This window comes from Amblyomma maculatum, chromosome 1 (assembly GCF_055883805.1).
Source record: "Amblyomma maculatum isolate TAMU_Amacu chromosome 1, ASM5588380v1, whole genome shotgun sequence".
In the NCBI taxonomy this organism is placed as follows: domain Eukaryota; kingdom Metazoa; phylum Arthropoda; class Arachnida; order Ixodida; family Ixodidae; genus Amblyomma; species Amblyomma maculatum.
This window is the reverse complement of record NC_139344.1, coordinates 191345751-191361355: the sequence shown is the minus strand read 5'-3', so window position 1 is coordinate 191361355 and position 15605 is coordinate 191345751. Positions and strand designations below refer to the sequence as shown.

Here is a 15605-nt window from a genome sequence, read left to right as displayed (position 1 = left end):
GCTAGTGGGTAATTAAACTATGGCCACCCCAATGGTGACTTCCAAATTTAGTTGGGGTGCGCCCAGAATTTGGCATGCTTTTGCTTTTGTAGTTCATGATTGATTGTGCCCTGATGTAGTACAAGCTAGTACAAGCTTCAGTGTAGAGCTCCGCTCTCTAACAGGCAGGAAAAGTCAAAACTGGACTGGGACAGCTACAAGCAGAGTGAAGGCATTGCAGAGGATCTGCAGAATACAATCGAGGCAACGACGGGTAAGTAACTGTAGCATTTTCCCACACTCTTATTTGCCGACCCATGTCTGTTTACTTGATTTTGTCCTTGGGGCTTGTTTTTTGAGGAACTTTGAGAAATACAGTCACGCAGACTTGAAGTCATTTGTAGAGATAAGCTGCGTAAGTACACAAGTGGTTCTTGCTATATTTCAGGAGATTTGAACTTTGCTTCAGTGGCATGACAAATGACACCCATTTCGATCATTGGTATACCTCCTATAGTATTTGCTGATCTTATACTGCTATGAAACAGTCAACGTAAAAGCATGGGCTGCCTGATGTCAAGTTAATAGAAATGACAACAGAAATCTGCATTCGATTTTAGATTTTTTAAAACATTATTTTCCGTCCTTCTAATTGGCAGGAAAGGCCAATGAAAAATTTTGATCAAGTCTCACTCCACATACAGCTGACAGTGACAAGGCAGCAGAATCAGTGTACTGTATACTATAGAAAAGGAACGAAGCTTTGGCAGTTTCTGTGAAAGGCAGAACAAAGTAACCGAGGTACAATAAAGGTAGGGGTATACAAAAAGGGCAGTGGTGAAATAATGTGTATATTGGTATTTATAAAAAAAAATTGTTTTTCTATAATTTTGCCAACTTAGTTGGGACTAAGGTTTAACTGCAGGGTTGGCAGCTGTAATTTTTTCTTCAGAATTTTAATGACCATTATGGTTTGTGTCACTGCAGGTGGGTGGAGCAAATGTGGGTTAAAATGAAGAAGCAGTGTTAAGGCATTGATCTGTTATATTCCCTGTGATCACGTGTGCCTGTGGTATGGAGATTTAGATTGTTTCAGTGCTGTATACTTCTCATGTTTGTCCTGCTGAGTTTCAAAATAGAAATTCTATGGTTCAAATTCTTTCAGTTCAGTCGTGTCCGACTCTTCGTGACCCTATGGACCATATCACGCCACGCTTTCCGGTCTCTCACTATCTTCCTAACATCACATAACTTCATCTGCAGCGCCTCGAGGATGCCATCTAACCATCGCGTTCGCTGCCTACCCCTTCTCCGGTGACCCTCAACCTTTCCCAACATAAAATCTTTCTCCAGCGACTCCTCTCTTCTCATCAGATGACCAAAGTAGCTGAGCGTTAACTTTAGAATTTGACCCTCCAATGAGCAGTCAGGGTTTATGGTCGACAATATCGACTGATTTGATCTTCTGGCCGTCCAAGGAACTCTCAAGATTCTCCGCCAGCACCACAATTCAAACACGTCAATTCTTCGGCGGTCAGCCTTCTTCACAGTACAACTCTCGCATCCATACATCACAACTGGAAATACCATACATAGCACGAGTTATACGGATCTTGGTTGGCAGGCTAATGTCTCTGCTCTTTACTAGGCGGTCAAGGCTAGCCATGACTCTCTTTCCCAGAAGTAGGCGTCTCCTAATTTCATGGCTGCAGTCTCCTTCCAGGGTTATCTTGGAGCCCAAGAAGAGAAAATTTGTCACAGCTTCCACTTGTTGTCCCTTGATGCTCCAGGACTTGATGGGGCAAGATGCCATGATCTTTGTCTTTTTAATGTTCAGTTTAAGCCCAAACTTCTCACTCTCTTGTACGCGCATCAGAAGTCTCTTGAGTTCCACTTCACTTTCTGCCATTAAAGTGGTATCATCCGCATATCTAAGGTTGTTGATACGTTTCCCAGCAATCTTCACTCTAGCTGAAGACTCGTCCAGACCGGCCTTCCATTCCAAATTCTTTAGCAGTGTGTTTTTCAAATCAAAATCAGTACGCAAGGTCACATTGTTCACTCGAAAAAAAAATTGGAGTTAAAGAGGCCAGTAGCTGATTTTAAGGGGACAAAATACTAAAATTTAGGTCTAAAATATTTTTCGGCGCAATGGAAATATTGCGATTCCATAGTGGATTTGGTAGAAACGGTGTTGAAAATTTTTGCCGAGAATTTTTCGATCAGTGCATGCGGCTGTCTTTATGTAGTCCGATGCTAGAAACCATGAGCAGCGACCACGATGATGGCTGGTGGTCGAGAAAAAAGATGTACCGAAAACAAATATAAATTTCACTCGCCAGACAGTGATTAAATATTTTTTTGCTTTGAGGAACACTCTTTTTCAGTTTCACACTAAAGGCTGTTACGGCACAATAATGCAAGCCTCGTCGACGAAAGTTTTAGTGGGCACTATAATCGCTTCATTCATGCAATTCCAAACACTGTGGTGCCATCTAGTGGCAAAACCTGAAAGCATGCCTCTCGCAGTGCAAAATGAGGAGTGGTTTTATTTAAGGACGCAGTGCATCAGCATCAGCATCATCAGCCAGACTATACCCACTGTTGGGCGAAGGCCTCTCCCATATTTCTCCAATTAACCCGGTTCTGTGCTAGCTGCATACACTTGACCCCTGCGAACTTCTTAACCTCATCCGCCCACCTAACTTTCTGCCGCCCCCCGCTATGCTTTCCTTCCCTTGGAATCCAATTTGTTACCCTTAGTGACCATTGGTTATCCTCTCTTCGCACTACATGTTCTGCCCATGTCCATTTCTTCTTAATTTCCGCTAGAATGACTCAGTGCAGAGAGCGCAAAATATAATAAATAATGACAAGCACTTCTAGAAGTAACAAGAAAGTGTGCACTTACGAAAATCCGAAAATCAGCGATATTTTGCTGATATATGTAGTCACGTGGGGTATTACCTTGAAAGTAATAGGGTTTCTTCGCTGGATAGCACCTCGTTTTTTTTAATGCGATTTTCAATGGCAAATTAAAATTGTAAAGCCTCTGATATTTTAGTGCTCGATCTGTACTCTATGAGGCAAGGTCTTTTCAACTCTACCATAATCCTTTGATATATTTTGGCGAGTGTTCTTTCCCTTTAAAGATAAATATTTTGACACAGTAGATATTCGAATGTTCAAAGTGCGTGATCTCATGAGAGTTGCATCAGAATGGGAGGATATAGTAATTTGAAGAATTTTTCAGTCGGTGTATGTGTCAGAAAATGTGAAGAACAAAGAAAAAAATGCATTCTGGATGACTTGAAACGCAATCCTTCGTTGAGCATTGTGATCCTCATCTTGGCACATGCCTTGAATGCTCTTGTATTATTCTTGTGCTAGTGTTTACACTGTTGTGGGCATTTTTTGCAAGTGCTCTAGTATGAAAGCACTGATGCATACCACGACAATGGGAGGGCTGCGGCTGGCCCATCACTGCACTTGTCAGCATCAAGAAAGTGCTGCTTTCTTTTCTTTCTTAGTTTTGCTGAAAAGTCTGTATCAGGCTCAATTTCATTAACCTGAAGCAAGATCTTTTCGTTCTTGTAATCTGGTAGCACATTTTGTTGAAGTGGCAGTACCTTAAAGAACTATCCAACACAGTTTTTCTTTTGGATTTCTGATTCCATCTGGAATGAATTAGAGCACTGTACATAGTCACCTTTGATATTGGATGGTGCAAGACTCTTCTGCAATATTTCAGGCCATGTCACCTCATATTCTACTTTTCATTGTTTAGGAGAAACCCCTCGGGTAGTGTAGACTTGCCTGCAAATTGAAGCCATACAGCTTTCACAGAAACAAGGAAAATGTGTCCTGGTCTGGTGTTCAAGCCATGGATAACCACCTCACAGGAATGTTCGCTTACCAACTGAGCTAGCCGGGACTGCTGGCGTATATGGTAGGGCGAAATGATTGGTCAACCTAAAGTTGGAATGGTGTCGGTCCTATGTCAGAATATCAGCAGTACAGCTGTGTCATATATCATTGTGGCATCTACAACATTTGGCACTAACTGTCGCATATTTTGTGTTGTTTTTTGTTTTGTTTTCTCTTCCAAATTCCAAACATAAATCACAAGCAATACTCTCACCCTGTTACTCCTACCACAGTGCTAAATTTCCAGTGTTGACACTTTTTCTGTTCGTCTTAGTTGACTTGCTGCAGCTTTATTGAAATGCATGTCAACTAATATTTTCATGAAAGTTCTTGGAAGCACTAGGCCTACTAATAAATAGTCATTTATGTCAAGTTAGCAAGATTATGATTACATGTTATATTTTTAGATAATCTTGAATTGACCTATGGCTGTTACTGTGCATCACCTTGTCCGAACTGACATGTTTGTTTCCTTACAGTTGGGCAAGAATCTTGGTTTTAGTAAGATGTGGATGCATTGTGAAATGAGCTAGACTATTTTATGTGCAGGAAGCAAGCATTCCTTCAGCGTGCTGACCTGCACCAGTTTTAAATTGAGAAGACCCTCAGAGCGAAGGGCCGATCTACTAACTACCTCTGAGCACTGTTCTCGTTCATTTTTTCCCCATTCATGTGAATATCACAGTTTGTCATCATATCATAATAAAGACATTGTTCAAAATGTACCATGCTGCTGTGTGATATCCTCTGTAACGTGCCATTGTCATCTGCAGCCACAGTTAAGGAAATGCTCTTTTGAAGACTTGACCCCCATATATCATGAGCCTCTAGAGCGTCGTGCACTGCTTTTCTTGTGTGTGCTGTGACGTACAGGCACGGCCAAAATACTATGGAGCATGCTGTGGTGTTTGAAATTCTTTTCCCCACTGCATAGACGAGGTACAATGCTGTTTTGGCTTTATGCGCAAGTGCACCAGTGGCACTTGCTAACATATATGTGTAAAGTACTTCTTGTTAGGTAAGATGTTAGGTAAAGTATGATAAGAACTTGACTGCCGAAACGTACTCCATAACATTGCGGCTGGGACTTTACATTCTAGTTAACACTTACAGTTGCTTTTTGGTCTGCTTCAGTTTTTCAGTGCAGTTTTCTTCAACTTGGACTACCAAAATGTACAATCATGAGTGGTCTTGTGCTTTGCATTGGCTTTAAAAACTTGATAAGCAAACCTAAAGTCAAGTCATGTGACCCTCTTCATACCAGTAACACAAAAATGTAACATTTTGGGAAAAAAAAACAAGACTGCCAAAATATCAGTTTCTTGGAACAAGTGTTACCCAAAGGGTAGCTGCTTGGGCTTGTTGGTTCATGAGCTAAATGGAAGAAACGTAGCACAAAAAATTATAGGGGACCTTGAAGCTCCATCTTTAAAGGGACACTAAAGACAGCCAAAGATGGTATGAAAATCTAATAAACTACATTTGGTGACACTGTCGCCGCATATCCGGCAGCAAAAAATCGAATAATTGCTGAGATATTGCGATAACAAGTTGAGGTTTTTTTCTTGTTCCCGCCGGTAGAATTCAAACTGTGCCGTCCGACTACGTAGTCGGAGTTGAGTGACGCACACTGTGACGTAAGCGGAGATTCCGTGATAGCTAGCGAGCCGGCGCGGCCCGCGGCGTTGCATCCCTCAAGAGCCAACATGGCAACAGCGTACTCGCAATGACGGCCTCAGCCGAAATAAATAAAACGATGAAGAGAGTAATTTACCGAGGGATGGGCCCATAAAGGAAGAAAAAAAAAACATAGAGCGCTTGTAATGCACAATACTTTACATGTTTCTCAAGCTTTTGCGCTCCTTCTTGCACTGTGTATAAACAAACCGAGCCTTCGGTCATCGCAACGCTTCCTGACATGTTTACATACAAATAAGATTTAGTTACCAGCAAAATAGTGTCCTCGCTGTTGCGCTTGTCAGTTTTGAAGCTTCGTCGCACTTTTTTCCTTCAAGGTTTGTGCTACAACTCCGTGTTCAGCGAAAATTACGTCCACGGTAGCAGAACATGACCGAAGTACCGGCGCCACTACATTTGCCAGCGCTGTGAAATTCCACATGTTAAAATGGATCCAGTGCACAATATAGTGCGCACAGGCATCCAGAACATTAGTTGCAAGACGTGAGAGCAGGCAGCATGCGCCGATGATCAAGAAATTGTAATTTTTAGACCGGCAGCGGAAACACCTTATTGTAAATGGGGCCATAACATAAAAACTAGAAATATTTCTAAGGTTCCTGTGGCGTTCGTTCAACACATTTATTTATTCAAAAGGAGGAGTAGATATGACGCGGCGTAGCCGAGCGGTTAGCGCCGAACGTTACGTAGCAAGTAGTAGCGAGTTCGAGTCTTACCACTACTGGCGTTTCTTTTTTTTGTTTTTTTTTTTTTTAGAAATCGATTTTTTTTTTAATCTTTTGTAACGTATTTCTGGTGCTTTGTTATTTTTAGTTTTTACTTTTTACCCGAAGTCCTTTTTTTCGCCAGGCGACGAGCACAATATATCGACGCTCTCCTTGGTATGAGCGGCAAGTATGCGCCTTTTGTTTACGACGCCTGCAAATAGCACGTTGAAGGTCTTGTTGACGCAGTATATGTTGGTCAGATGTGCCATGATTTAGTGAACAATTGAATGATAATGCGGTTTTCCTTTGGTACTTAGCATATGTATGCTTTTCGTGGCGTACGTAGCTGCAGTCGAGCGGTCAGGTCGCAGTCGAAACCGCAACGGCGGCGATATGTTGGCGCAGAAGTGTGAACGAAGGAGCGTGTCGGCGGTAGCGGATTTCGCTCGCTCGTGCCTCCGAATGCTCAAATGGGAACCATCAAGGCGCATCTGCTGCTCCAAGCTCGTAATTCAGGCGCTGTAGGTTCAAACAAACTATCCGAGTGCGCAAGAAATGCCTGAGCCGAAACATAACCAAAACTGAAGTGGGCGCCTGTGGCGCCTCCAAGTATATTTTTGTATTTGCCTTGCAACGTTTACGTTGTCTTTTCGCCGTCGTTCACGTATGATAAAAGCCTGTTATCATGTTTGAGAAAAAATGTACTACCGCATTCAAACATGCAACGTAATTCGCATTTGTCAGCCTCCGGGATCCCTAGCGCGCCATGTGATTTGTAGTTGCGAGCCTCGGCCGTTTGGCTGTGGTGGCGGTACCTGTATTTCTGTTATTCTTCTTTACTACCTTATAACAGCTCTGTTTTCAGTAAGAGTGGTCTTTTTGTAATCGGGAACTGGCATTCTATCGATGCAAACCCACTTCCTTTCTCTCTTTAGTGTTCCTTTAAGGATATTGTTATGTGGTGGCATGACAAGCGATGGAACACGGCGACGCAGCAGAAACGAACGACATGATGACATGACGATGAAATATGCTTTAATGGCCAGTGGGCCTGGCGCGAGCGCTTCGCCCCGCGCCACTGCCCGCTTCGTCATCTTAGTAGCATTACCCGGGGCCACCGAGCGATCGTCCAGATCGATTGCTAGAAATCCAATGCATGACGTGACGATGAACACAGATACAGGATTGGGACATGAAACACTGGACACCACAATGAATGCGAAGATGGGAAGAATGCTTGCACCGGAGCATCAAGTTCAATCTTCACCGTTTGCCAAAGGCTAAGGCTCATGGACACGCCGAACGGCTTGGGCGGGGTTGCTGTCTTCGCTCGAGTGGTCGTGAGGTCGCTTCGTCGTGGGGTCGGCTTTGGGCTCTTCCTGGTCGTCGTGTGTTGTGGTCAGGGCTGGGGACAGCAGCTGGTCGGGTCTGAGCAAAAAGAGCTGGGCGGCAATCTCCATGGGCTTTTGGCAGATCGGCCCTGCGTACGGTTGGCTTCGACGGTGCAAGGCGAGGATGGGGATGAACTGCACCTCCAACCAAATGTTATGTGGTGGCATGACAAGCGATGGAACACGGCGACACAACAGAAACGGAACGACGTGGTGACATGACGATGAAATATGCTTTAATGGCCAGCGGGCCTGGCACAAGCGCTTCGCCCCGTGCCACTGCCCGCTTTGTCATCTTCGTAGCAATATGACATAATAGCATAGGCTACCAGGCCACATATAAAGCCCCGTTTTAACCAAGCCATGTGAACATGCCTGCATGGCCTAAGGGTAATGTGAATACGAGGGCCCTGGCAGGCTGATTCTGATCATCATCATCATCAGCTGCAATATACCCACTGCAAGGCGAAGCCTCTCCCATTTTCCTCCAATTAGCCTGGTCCTGTGCTAGCTGCATCCACTTAACCCCTGCAAACTTCTCAAATTCATCCACCCACCTGACTTTCTTCCACCCTATGCTTCGCTTTCCTTCCCTTGGGATCTAGTTGGTTACTTTTGCAGACTATCGATTATACTGTATTTGCACTACATGTCCTGCTCATGCCCATTTCTCCTTGATTTCGACTAAAATGTCAGTAACTCGAGTTATTTCTCTGACCACTCTGCACGCTTCCTTTCTCTTGATGTTACACGTACCATTTTCCATTCCATAGCCCTCTGTGTTGTCCTCAACTTAACTAGAACCTTTTTCGTTAGCCTTCATGTTTCAGCCCCATAGGTGAGTACTGGTAAGATGCAACTGTTATGCACTACTTTCCTCTTGAGCAAGATCAGTAAGTTGCTAGTCATGATATGAGAGCCTTCTGATATCACCCTCCTATATGAAAGGAAAGGCCCCAGTTGGCAGCTCCTGCCAAGCATAACATTAGGCAAACCTACATCTAGTCAGTGTGCACCCATGTAAACCGCTAGCTACTGCCTGACAGTGTGATACTCGTCTTTCACTCAATACTGGTGCTGGCGCCGGATTTTTCGGTGAACGGGGCCTTTAACGTTGTCGCATTAAAAGGACACTGGCAGAGAAAGAAGCCACACACGGTGCTACACATAGCGCTTTGTGTGCCTTCTTTCTCTGTCCGTGTTCTTTTTGCTTGTTTTTTCCATTGAAGTGCTATTCGCTATGTAAATGGCTGCCTTATGCCTATTTGTTGCTGGAAACTTTCTATTCTGTCAATAAGTGAAGTGTGATAGGCATGAATGGCTTCCTCGAACAGTTGCTGCACATTACATTGGCCTTGTTTGAGATTCTTTCGATAGTGATAAATGCTCGACCCATGCATCAGCTTTGATTTTGTGTGTGTCTAAACTTGGAAGCCTTCTCTAACACATAGCTGCGCTTTTCCTGCATAGCACACCTGTTGCCTGTGTAGCCCATAGCATAGCCATTCTAATGGGCCTGATACAATTTTTTTCTTACATTTATTTTCCTGAAATGTACACTGCATAAAGAGTGCAATATTTGTTGGACTCACTGGTGCTTTACAACGTGGCATGCTCAATGCTAGTTTTGTGAACTCGCTAATGGCAGGCATGTGGCTGATTGGTTGCAGTGGCAGCAGTCCAAATAATGTATCAAAGAGCGAGAACAAGCACAAAAAAAATACTTCTGGTCCAAACTGGAAAATCCTGCTATGAAGTTGCACGAGCCGTGCTGAGCTTTCTGTACCATAGTGGTGGCCTATAGACAAGCGTCATGTTTGTAAACAAAGGTGGCGCTGCGATCGGCAACGACATGGGGTGTAGGCAAAAGCCTACACTGCGCAAAGCGACGCTGCCTTCGAAACCAGTTCGCGCGGTCGAATATATTGCAACGTAAGCTTCGCTTATACGTATAAATAGCTTGGTTTATGCCTGGAGAGTATTTCCGCACATTATCAGCCGATTACAGCTAGAATTACTTGGCGAAGAGCGCTGCATTGGCTTCCTTCTCCGTGGCCTCAACAGCGCGCGGCTGCGGTACGTAGGCGACGGCCGTGAGTGATTAAGTTAAATAAAAACGAGAAAGCGCAATGTATAAGAAAGACTAATAGTCAACCCTGTTCAACTCCCAGGCCTATTCCTAGCGCATGCAAGGAGGACGACAATATGAATGACTGGAAGTGTGTTTTTCATATGACGAATCTATTGACTGCCTTTCTGTAATTGCTTCAAGCACTCACTCTAAAGAACAATATTATCGGCAACTGTATATAGTAAACTAGAAATCACATTTCTAGCAAGTCATAGAATTTCGTATCTAAAAATAAGAACTCAATCTTTTAGATCTTTTTAACATGTTGGCAAAGTGCACTGCCAACTTGTTTTCGCCTGCCCGATAAAAAAGACGTTGACGTCTATCTCATTTACAGATGTAGCAAGGTCATTCACAGGTTAATATGTACATGAATGCCAGTACGAAAGCTCTCATTTTGTTCTCTTTGCTATAGGAGAGAAGCATGAGTGCAGATGAAACGTTCTCCACGATCGCTTGCAGCGAAATTTGCGTGATCTGTTGAGCTTTTTTTAATATACATGGAAATTGTTTATTCAAATGCGCATCATCTTATTCTGCTTATTTTGCACCCCTCATAGTCGATTCCTCTTTGGGACATTGAACTCCATGTACCATATATACTTAAATATCCTGTTCGATCAGAGCTAGATTGTACGTGGATATTTAATTCGTTCGTCATGATCTTATAATGACCTCCAAAAATAAAATTTAGAAATGAGAAATAATGCTGCGGGACTGCCCGGGTCATAACAATTATGTTTACTATAGAACCGGTGATGAAGAGACTGGTTGAAACTCGTGAAAGTACAAACAGAGAAAAGCTATATACTTTACAGGTCCCAGCAATATCGTACTGGAGTGACCGCGCTCAAAGTAATTGCAATTACCTTCACAGCAGCGTTTGTGTCCTTTCTCTGTGAACATATGCACGGGCAGCACTGTAAGTGAATAGAACTCACAGTGCAGCTTCCCTGCGGGATCATACGCACACGGAATATATCGCGTCTGAACTTCTTACAACTTAATAACATATCAAAATGGGCACGAGCTGCAGGCGTTTGTTCTTGCGCTATTCGTCGTGTCGCCGAAAAGCAATCATGATAATTAAGGGTTGCAAACGAACTGATCTAGTTTCGGTGAAGAACTGCAACGCATATATATGTTAACCGCAAAGGCAATCCGTCACCGAAGAGTCTACTTGTCGCGCTCAATGCCGCTGCCCTTCGCTCTCATCTTTATTCTACCGCAAGAAACATGTTAAAGCAAGTGCCATTTTGCTTTTTGTGCCTCGTGGCGCAATAAACCGCACCACAGCTCGTAGAAATATTGGGAATTATGCCCGAAAACACAGCAAGCGCCGCGCATCCAATGCAGACGACCCGCGCTTTTGCCTACACCACGAAAGTCACTGCTGTCGCCAGCGCCACCGCATCTCCACTGACGTCACGGGCTGACGCTTGTCTATACATGGCCTCAACTCCTTTGCAGTGGAATAGAAGCTACAAGTTCACTTCAATGCATTCACGAGTTGGTCACACAAATCTAGGTGCCATTGTCTTGTTTACATAGCTCCCACTCCATTGTCAACAAATTACTAGAAGTATTGTGCCAAAGTGTCTGTGTTGTATCTGAAATATGTTGTACTTGGAACTTGCAAGTCATTAAAGTACAGAGTTTGATGCTTTGTTGCTCCCAACATTATCACTTCTAAAGGGGCACATGGTTCCTCTACAAAGTGAACCTGCCCCTCTAAGCACAGAGTGTTCATTTTTGCAGCAACAGCTATCGTCAGGAGAGGCCGGTGTGCCCACCACCTCCTGGATGCCTACTAAGTACTATGTGTGCCAGCCAGCTAATGATGAATATTAACCCCCATTGACAAGGCTGGGCAGTGTCCCTCGCAGAAGTCGGTAAGGCAACTTCGGAGAGCATTGTTTGCCGGCACAGGTAAAAGAAAAACTGCCTTAATTTGAGCTTTCTCTTCCACTGAAGCGATTTCTTTTAAATGCAAAATTGTGACATTATGATGGCAGAAGATTTTGCAGGAATTTATTTTACCAGTAGGCATCCAGGAGTGCACATGAAATGCCTCTCCTGGCCACAGCTGTTGCTGGCTAAGAACTGTCTGTACTTCAAGCAGGGACATCATCGTGTAAAGGGGCCTTGTGCCCCTTAACGGTGCTAGTACTGAGAGCAATAAACCATCAGACTTAGCCTCAGCCCCTTAAAAAATTTCACGCCTATACCTTGCTGACAATGAATTAGGAGTTATGCAAACAAGTAGTCACACAGCCAGAAATTTTTTTTGGGTGGACGTTATACGTCGCTGGTTGAAAAAAAAAAATCCTAAAGCAGGAGAAGGATATAGCAATCGGAAAATTTCGGTGGCGTGTTTCAACACCAAAACAACTCCACTGGCTATGACCCTGCAAACAAGGCAATGGATCCCAGACCTGTGTGACCAGCTTATGAATGCACTGAAGCAGTGCACTTGCAGCTTCCACCCATTGCAAAAAAGTTATGGTCAAGTACAAGCTACTACTGAGGTACAAGAAGCTAGGCAGGGTTTGTTTGGGGGAAATTCAAGCTTTGCCTTTAGAGTAAATGTTATAGTGCTTTTAACACTGCCTTTTCATTCTAGAAGATTTTTAATATATATTTTTTGTTTAAGTTGGTTTTTAAGGAAAGGAAGGTACAGTGTCTCACTCCTCTGCGGACACCTACACTTAATTGTACAAGTAATGGCATACAATAAGAGGTACATATGTCATTGGTTCGAATCCTTATTGCAAACTAGCCTTCAACTTGACCAGCAGATGGATGCAGAATGGGAAGCGAAATGGTATGGCACCACCCTGAACACTGCACAAAGAACGGCTGTGTCAGTGTTGATTTGAAAACACATGCACGTTTTGCAGACAACTGCTTTGCTGCACAATGGATTGATGCTACGACAAAACCTTTCAGTACAAACTTATCTTATGTCCAGTTTTTCCTGGCATTCCTTTTAATGTGCAACTTCTTCCCTGAACACATTTCTATGCCAGCTGCAGATAGGCAGACAGAGCATACTCTTCTGGCACTTCAAGGCATTGGTATGTCTCCCTTCCTCTTCCACTTTTTCTTTTTTCTTTCCTTCTCACAGATTGTGATGTAAATGCTGGCTGAGCCATTCAATGATGCAATGACCAAGCTGAAGCAAGATCCTTGATATATGCTACGGCCTACTTAAATATTTGATCAACACTTATAATTTCCCCTACAGAGTTTTTCCTCACTTCCTGTGAATATCTGGTCATTCCTTCACAGACTGCAAGCATGCAAAGAGGTGCTGTATGTGGGCATGTTTAAATATTTGGGCATGCTGCATTGTAATTAGTAACATTAAACTACTTATCAGGAATTTTTACACAAAGATCAAGCTGCAAATCAAGCATGGCCGCCCCATGTGCTATGTGAAGAACAATGAGTACAATGGCAATGAAGTATGTGCATGTCAGTGAGAAATGCAGTAGCAGTAAAAAAAAAGTAGAAAAAATTTTTTAATGGACACACAACACACTCTCACTTTTAAACCAGTACACCACTTCTGACAATCTCAAAGTCGGCAGAGAGTCAACAAAGCAGTAACATTTCTCAAAAAAAAGGAACAAACAAACAAAAGGACACAAAACGATGCAACGTTTCTTTCAGATGCGAACTCTGATGTCTCTCTTGGCTCACCGCCCGCGCTCCTTGCTCGGCATTAGGGGACTGGACAGGGATACCACGGCGAGCAGAGGCGAACTTGTCACTTGATCTTCGTGAAACAGAACTCCAGGTCGTAGATTCCAACAGCTTGTTCCCCTTTCTCATCATAATCAGCCCACTGATTGTCCTCGAACTCGACGTCTACAAACACAGTTCCGCTTCCCGTTGCTTCAGCGCTGAAGCCATCTCTGGCATCGAACGCAACTGGTTCAGCTCCACGGCACTCGAATACGGCAACGGTAGCAAAGCTGGATGCATTATCGGCGCTGTAGGTCTGTAACTTGTCATTCAGAATATCGATGCTGTTTTCCTTGCTGCACAGCCTGCACTTCAGGACCAAGTTGGCATTTGCACGTCTCCCCCTCATAGCAGTTTTGTTGGCCGCCTCGACCGTCTGCCAAGAAGTCGTTTCTTCTCCACAATTCATGCATTTTAACTTAAGGCGCCACACACAGTCACGACTCGGCGTGAAACCTGTAATGTTGTCCAGATTAGCACGTAGCTGTAAGTCAATCTTGACCATTTCTGGACGCTTAAGACTAATCTCGTGGCAAAGAACGTTCGAACAGTCAATTAAGACTAAGCCCGTCCAAAAAAATCCAACACCGCTGGCTTACACTGTTCCACATTGGCTGATTAGGCTTATCACTGATCACTTTTAACAGCGCGCGACAACCACCGCCAATTACAGGGTTACAGCAATTATGCCACGAATGCTTGAAGACATGTTGAACCAAATTACTAGACTCAACCTTATTTTAACTATGAAACTCGACTTTAAGACCTTACCACTTTTGAAGACTACAAGACTGTGGCGGCACCTGTAATCTTAAAAGTAATTAACACTTGTTTTAGCATGTAACGGAGCACTGTGGTGAGGCGAGTGCAGACGACGCTGATCTCGCTAATCTGGCTAACCTTTGTAAAATTAACAAAAAAAATGTGCAGTGTTGAAACGGCATAAATTTTGACCACAAACCCTTGGTGTTTCAAGGTATCTTGGGTCACAGAAAACGTGCTTTGAAAGTCTCAGTGCGTAACAGGTGTGCTCCGACACCGAGATGAAAAAAATGGCCATAAGTTTCGGTTTCGGAATCTAAAAGGGTGTTGGGCGCGATGTTTGACTGGTTGACAACGCCGTTGGCACGTTTTGCCTGCGGCCTGAACACAGTCGCTTCAAAAGTTTACGACAGGAATACGTTAGAAACGTCCTCCGAAAATCCGAAAAAAAAAAAAAAAAAAAAGAAACCATGACATAGTCCGGTAATACCTGCAGGCTCAGCTAGGTGACCCGTGGAAAATAAGGGCTGCAAGGCGCCCACTCGATGGACTGTCGTGGCCGGTAAGCTTGACTGCATTGAAATTGGTGTACGTGTATTACAACCTCGCGGCAGAGCGTTGTGAGAGGTGTTTCTATCGGATGACGCAGATTTTGGAGACTGTGGGGTACGTTTCAGCGTTTCCTGGCGAGATTTCGCCGCACGGTATACCTCCTCAATAAATGGAACGTTTGCATATCTAAAGTCATTCGCCTTTTCTCTATTAGTTCCGCGATAAACATAGCTCACGAGGTTCTTGCGAGATGCACACTCGTGCGGCTACGTTAGAACACATCATGTACTGATGGAGTTTTCCCGGCCGCTTAACAATTCGAAGCTTGCAAACAAGTGCGCGCTTTGATGGGACAAACGGCGAGCGACTCATGATGTTCCTGACGTAATTGTGCTCGGATTGGGTCACAATTTGAGGTGTATGTTCCACCTCTCTCTCTCTCTCTTCTTTTTTTTTTTTTTTTTTTTTTTGTGCTCGTAGATGTTCTTATTTCATATTGTTGAATTCGAAGCGCGCAATATCCTCATCCCATCACATTTTTGGTCAAGGAAAGCCGCTGATGATCTTATCGTCTGCCGCACGATAGTGAGACAAACGTGGTTTTATGGACGGCAACAGGATTTACATATGGTCGGCTGCCTCATGTACTTTATGCAAGCCACCCATGCAAAGAAAAGTCTAGGGCATCTCGCTCGTGCCCGATGGCCC

At 43.8% G+C, this 15605-nt stretch overlaps 1 protein-coding gene, 1 long non-coding RNA gene and 1 pseudogene across 2 annotated transcripts in view; 1 reads left to right on the top strand and 2 right to left on the bottom strand.

Annotated features, from left to right (window-relative positions):
- Positions 1-15605, top strand: part of LOC146205237 (beta-alanine transporter-like) — a 172059-nt gene that overhangs the window by 62270 nt on the left and 94184 nt on the right. The gene's annotated exons all lie outside the window — the stretch shown is intronic.
- The window catches only part of LOC146205238 (uncharacterized), a 118548-nt gene that overhangs the window by 37504 nt on the left and 65439 nt on the right, over positions 1-15605 (bottom strand). The gene's annotated exons all lie outside the window — the stretch shown is intronic.
- On the bottom strand, positions 13326-14204 carry LOC146205241 (CXXC motif containing zinc binding protein pseudogene; annotated as a pseudogene).